Source organism: Helianthus annuus, chromosome 14 (assembly GCF_002127325.2).
Source record: "Helianthus annuus cultivar XRQ/B chromosome 14, HanXRQr2.0-SUNRISE, whole genome shotgun sequence".
In the NCBI taxonomy this organism is placed as follows: Eukaryota; Viridiplantae; Streptophyta; class Magnoliopsida; order Asterales; family Asteraceae; genus Helianthus; species Helianthus annuus.
In genome coordinates this window covers 168,161,723-168,168,708 of record NC_035446.2, presented here as the reverse complement: position 1 = coordinate 168,168,708, position 6,986 = coordinate 168,161,723, and the positions used below count along the sequence as shown (strand labels likewise).

Genomic DNA, 6,986 nt, shown 5'->3' with positions numbered 1-6,986 from the left:
TCGTATAAGCATATAAGTGTGATATCGTATCGTATAGCGGCATATAGGTCCCGTATTGACCTCGTATAAGCCTATAAGTGTGATATCGTATCGTATAATGTAGTATAGGTCACGTGTTGACCTCGTATAAGCCTATAAGTGTGATATCGTATCGTATAGCGCCGTATAGGTCACGTATTACCTCGTATAAGCCTATAAGTGTGATATCGTATCGTATAGCGGCGTATAGGTCACGTATTGACCTCGTATAAGCCTATAAGTGTGATATCATATCGTATATGTGTAGTATAGGTCACGTATTGACTTCGTATAATCCTATCGTATATGTGTAGTATAGGTCACGTATTGACTTCGTATAATCCTATATGCATATACAAGATCTATAGGAAAACTATAGGAGAGTTATACTACACTATACGATACGATACGATACAATACTATACTATACAATAACACCCGTATAGGCCTGTATACGAGACTTATACTATACACTATACCATACGATACCATGCAATACGATACGATACGATACGATATAATACGATACGATAATTTAATTTAAACGATAACAATATAATATATTTGCATTATTTACCAATAATATTGTTTTTTTATAAATAATTTTCTTTTTTTTATAAATAAACAAAGGAATACGATAATTTAATTTAAACGATAACAAAATAATATATTTGTATTATTTACCAATAATATTGTTTTTTTATAAATAATTTTCTTTTTTAATTTTTATAATTCATAATATTTGTATTATGTTTAATTTTTATAATTTATATTTGTATTATTTACCAATAATATTGTTTTTTTATAAATAATTTTCTTTTTTTCTTATAAATAAACAAAGGAATACACAATAAAAAAATAAAAAAAATGAAGCTTTATATACGCTTCGTATAGATACATACGCATCGTATGAGACTAAAATGACACAACTACCCTTGTATTTGGCTTCGTATAGCCTCAACACAAGGGTATAAAAGACATTTTCAGACCTTTATATACGTTGCGTATAGGTCTATACGCAACGTATATAAAGGGTAGTTTTTTATTTTTAAGCCCAAACATGTGGTTAAATTATCTTTTAACCCTTATAGTGTATATACGCAGCGTATAGACCTATACGCAGCGTATATAAAGGTCTAAAAATGTCTTTTATACCCTTGAGTTGAGGCTATACGAAGCCAAATACAAGGGTAGTTCTGTCATTTTTGTCTCATACGCTGAGTAGGGACTTATACGCAACGTGTATAAAGCTCCATTTTTGTATTTTTTTGTGTATTCCTTTTTTTATTTATAAAAAAAGAAAATTAATTGTGTGTATTTTGGGGTATTTCCATGTTTATTTATAAAAAAACAATATTATTAAAAATAATACAAATATTATTAATTATAAAAATTAAAAATAATACAAATATTAGGTCCCGTATTGACCTCGTATAAGTCTATAAGTGTGATATCGTATCGTATAGGTGTGGTTTAGGTCCCGTATTGACCTCGTATAAGCCTATAAGTGAGATATCGTATCGTATAGGTGTAGTATAGGTCACGTATTGACTTCGTATAAGCCTATAAGTGTGATATAGTATCGTATAGCGTAGTATAGGTCACGTATTGACCTCGTATAAGCCTATAAGTGTGATATAGTATCGTATAGGTGTAGTATAGGTCACGTATTGACCTCGTATAAGCCTATAAGTGTGATACCGTATCGTATAACGTAGTATAGGTCACGTGATGACCTCGTATAAGCCTATAAGTGTGATATCGTATCGTATAGGTGTGGTATAGGTCACGTATTGACCTCGTATAAGCCTATAATTGTGATATCGTATCGTATAACGTAGTATAGGTCACGTGTTGACCTCGTATAAGCCTATAAATGTGATATCGTATCGTATAGTGTCGTATAGGTCACGTATTGACCTCGTATAAGCCTATAAGTGTGATATCGTATCGTATAGCGGCGTATAGGTCACGTATTGACCTGGTATAAGCCTATAAGTGTGATATCATATCGTATAGGTGTAGTATAGGTCACGTATTGACTTCGTATAAGCCTATAAGTGTGATATGGTATTGAATAGCGTCGTATAGGTCACGTATTGACCTCGTATAAGCCTATAAGTGTGATATCTATCGTATAGTCTAGGTGTAGTATAGGCCACGTATTGACCTCGTATAAGCCTATAAGTGTGATATCGTATCATATAATGTAATATAGGTCCCGTATTAACCTCGTATAAGCCTATAAGTGTGATATCGTATCGTATAAGTTTTGTTTAGGTCCCGTATTGACCTCGTATAAGCCTATAGGTGTGATATCGTATCGTATAGGTGTGGTATAGGTCACGTATTGACCTCGTATAAGCCTATAATTGTGATATCTATCGTATAGGTGTAGTATATGTCACGTATTGACCTCATATAAGCCTATAAGTGTGATATCGTATCATATAACGTAGTATAGGTCCCATATTGACCTCGTATAAGCCTATAAGTGTGATACCGTATCGTATAGGTGTGGTTTAGGTCCCGTATTGACCTCGTATAAGCCTATAAGTGTGATATCGTATCGTATAGGTGTGGTTTAGGTCCCGTATAATCCTATATGCATATACAAGACCTATTGTAATGCCCCAAAACTCGAAAATTTACATTCATCATATGATTCCATATGATGAAACATAAAACAAAATGACTAGACTATTTAACCATTTAAATGGTTTAGTTAAAACAAATAAAGAATGAATTTGGGACAATTATGAATACATAACAAACATGAGGGGCTGAATTTGGATATTTAGGATGAAGTTTGGATTAAATGTAAAAGGCAGAATTTTACTATGGGTAGTGTGTGTGTGTGTCGTATATGGAGAGGAAGAAAGAGGATAAATCCTCTCAAGAACAAGAATGCAAATTCAGCCAAATCAAACCCAAGATCAAAGGAAAAACATTGCATAGATGAAGATCTCTCATCATCTAGCTCTAATAAGCAAGTGGTAAGTTGAATTTAATGTTTTGGTGATATTTGATGAAGTGGGTTATGTGTAATCCGTGAATGTATTATGAAATTGAATATGAATGTTAGTTAATATCAATGTGTTAAAGTTGTAATATGCTTAATTTGGATGGTATTGATGAGTTAGGATAAAACCCACTTAGAATTGTAGGAAGATGAAGTATAGTGAAGATTTATGATGAATTGTGTAATGTTGATGTTAGAGTAGTGTTACAGAAAGTAGTTAGATGGATAAATTGATATAGACATATGATGCTTGGTTATGATGATGATTTGTGAAAGATTATGTTAATCCATGATTCAACTAGGAAGAATGTGCTTTAATTAGTTGTACATTGTGCTAAGGTAGTGGTACGCACACCAAGAGTTTGATGAAATGTCTAAGTAAAGTTAAGATGTGAGATTGTATGAAATGGCTTGATATATATATGAATGAGATGAGGTAATGATGTAATTAGTAGTATACTAACTTGAAGAATGTGCTTTAGATGGAACTCATACAAGAATTCGGGTTGAATGTGTGTCTTGGTCAAGACTATGCATTAAGGACTTGTACATTGTGTTTTATATCACTAGTTGATCATGTGATTGTAAGCACATTTGCATCGTGAGTAAGAAATATATATAGTGTCTTTAATATAGCATAAATGATGTTACGGATATAGGTGAATAAGTCGGAAGTTCATATGATAAACTGTTGACTTCTGAAAGTCAACTACGAATAGGAAGCACAATTTGACTTGTTGTTGTAAAGGTAGGATATTAGAAAGTCGTATAGTACATGTTACATCTATACGCGTTATATGAAATGACATGGTAAATTGTATGAGTTTGAAAGGATGTGAAATTGGGTATATGTCTTATACTTGTTATAATTGACTAATGAAAGTCAAATGTGAAATATGCAATTGATATGATCTTTAACATGTACAATTGTGTATGCTAACGAGAATGTGAATTGGTGGCATGAAAGTAGAGGAATCATATCAAGATGGACTCAAGCATGAAAGGCTAACGGGTCAAGAGGAGGCAAGGAAGTGGATACGGACACGGATGCACAAGGTAAGTGATTTCCGAATCACTTCTTAGTTTGTTAAGTAAGGTTATGTTCTAGTTAATTAGGCATGATAATTGAAGTCAAATAAGAAGGGTTGTATGAAATTGATGATTTACGTTAAGTAGGCCGAATTGGTCAAAATTGTGGTTTTATTACTATACCGGAAGGGTTGTATAAGTAATTGATTACGGTACTATAACCGGGTATGGGTAGAATTGTACATAAGTACGCTATCCAAGAATCGGAGACGCGGATTGATAGTCTAAGGACTCGGTTGTGAGTCATGGTTAATAGACAAACAATTTCGCATTTGAAATTGTATTAACAAAGTTTGCTTTCGTATAAATGAATGACATGAATAGGTTTAACGCATACCGGGTATCGGGTGCATAAATCCCAAGTACGAACCCCGGATAATGTAAAAGTATTATAGCTATAACGTTTATGTAAGTTTTGGGTTAAAACAAATGAGTAGTTTGACGAAAACATGAACGGGTCGAATAAGTGAAAGCGGGTATATAAAGCCGAGAGCTTAAGTGAATATTTTTCTTAAACCGGATGTTGGATTTCAAGTTCATATAATAGAATGTGAATTTACAAGCATGTAGGAAGAAACGGGAGGTTAAACGGGTAAACGGTTCAAAAGTTATGTGCGTTTTAGTGCGTACGGACGACGAAACGTAGCTGCAGCAAAAACACCTCTTAACTTAAGAGGAGTGCAAAAGAAACACCTCTTAACTTAAGAGGAGTGCAAAAGAAACACATCTTAACATAAGAAGAGTTCAACAGAACACCTTTTAACTTATGCAAGGGCCGTCGCTGACGCCTCTAGGGCCGTCGCCGACGGCCTCCCGATGTTCAAAAACCTGAAAATTGTTACCTAAGTTGATTTGGGTATAGTAGGCTTCGGTTTATTATCCGTGGACCATGGCGGGCCTCCCAAACATGATTTTGATCGTTCTTTTGACGTCTATGGGCTATAAATCTAAGTCTAAGTACCACGTGATTAATATATGGATATACAAGAGGTATGTAAGATCTTGAACGTGTACGTAAGAGTGCATGTACATATGTAGACGTGTATTTAAGTATGTATGAAGGCACGTATGGGTGTATGAAAGTAAGTAGAGACGTAGTAATGTATGTACGTATGTAGATGTGTATTTATGTATATTTGAAGATACGTATGTGTATATATACATATGTAGAGACGTAGTAATGTATGTGTGTATGTAGATATGTATTTGGTATATATGAAGGTACGTATGAGTGTATGCATGTATGTAGAGATATAGGAAGGTATGTACGTATGTAGATGTGTAGGTATGCATGTAAGAATGTATGTATGTATGATAGAGATACGACGAGTAATACGTTATTAATAGTGTGCCTTGAGAATGAAAAGTAATGCAGGTACATTATCAAAGCCTCACCAGGATATGTATACGCAGATGAATTGCTTAAAGTCAGAAAGATAACGAAATGGGAAGTGTACGAGACTGAATCTTGTTTATGTAGTATGTACTAATGTTATGAATGTATGTGGTGAGTGCAGGTTGTACGAATCACGGGCGGTTATCACGAGCAATAGAGATCGAAGACCGAGTCATAAGATAGATTGTACAGGGATAATTGAGTATGTACTTTAGTAAACAGGACTTATACTTTATTTTTGTAAAAGATACATATTAAAACGAACGTTCAAGTAAGTCGAGATGTTTTTAATGAAAGAAATTTTTATGGCACAAATTTCCGCTGCGACTTTTTGTCAAATACGTATTAGGGTCTTACACCTATAGGAAACCTATACGAGAGTTATGCTACACTATACGATACGATACTATACTATACAATAACACCCGTATAGGCCTCTATACGAGACTTATAATATATTTGTATTATTTACCAATAATATTGTTTTTTTATAAATAATTTTCTTTTTTTTTTATAAATAAACAAAGGAATACGATAATCTAATTTAAACGATAACAAAATAATATATTTGTATTATTTACCAATAATATTGTTTTTTTTATAAATAATTTTCTTTTTTAATTTTTATAATTCATAATATTTGTATTATTTTAATTTTTATAATTTATATTTGTATTACTTACCAATAATATTGTTTTTTTATAAATAATTTTCTTTTTTTATAAATAAACAAAGGAATACACAATAAAAAAATACAAAAATGAAGCTTTATATACGCTGCGTATAGCAAAAAAAAATTTAAGCGAAAAAAAATTTCTTAACGGTTATATATTTTAAGCGATTTAACGTTGGAACCGGGTGAGAATTTATACCACAAATACATCAAAATAGCAAAAAAAAATCTGATGGGTTATATACGCTGCGTATAGCTCTATACGCAGCGTATATAAACCCTTGTTTTCTGTGCAATGATTGATGATAAGGCTCTGAAATCCATGGTTTATCTACGCTGAGTATAGCTCTATAGGCAGCGTATAGGGTTAACCTTATACGCTGCGTATAGACCTATACGCAACGTAGGTAAACCCTAAGTGTGTAGATAGCCAACCAAGGTGTGCAGATAGTTTGACCCTTAATAAATATAATTTAATATATTAAAATAATCCGACCCCAGCATCTTATGTTACATTTTTTTCTTGACACATGGAAAAAAGGACATTGATCGATTTGAATGTTAAGTTATCTAATTGGGACAAAAACGATACGAGTGACCTAATTAGAACACTTTTGAAACTTGGTTACTATTCTATGACATTTTCAATTGCCGTCCCTAAATTAGGCTTGTAAAAGGGTTAAAAGGGTCGAAATTGGGTAAGGGGGTCACACTGTTTAAGTTTGCAATTAACCCAAATATGACCCGCTTATTAAACGGTTATATAATCCAAAATTAGATTATTTTCG

At 32.9% G+C, this 6,986-nt stretch overlaps 1 long non-coding RNA gene across 1 annotated transcript; it reads left to right on the top strand.

The window, feature by feature from the left end:
- The first annotated feature begins 2,977 nt into the window (after nt 1-2,977).
- On the top strand, nt 2,978-5,728 carry LOC110945146. The gene is made up of 3 exons (XR_002595062.1): nt 2,978-3,014; nt 4,011-4,096; nt 5,647-5,728. It is a non-coding gene; the product is annotated as an uncharacterized LOC110945146 (long non-coding RNA).
- Nucleotides 5,729-6,986: the final 1,258 nt, after the last annotated feature.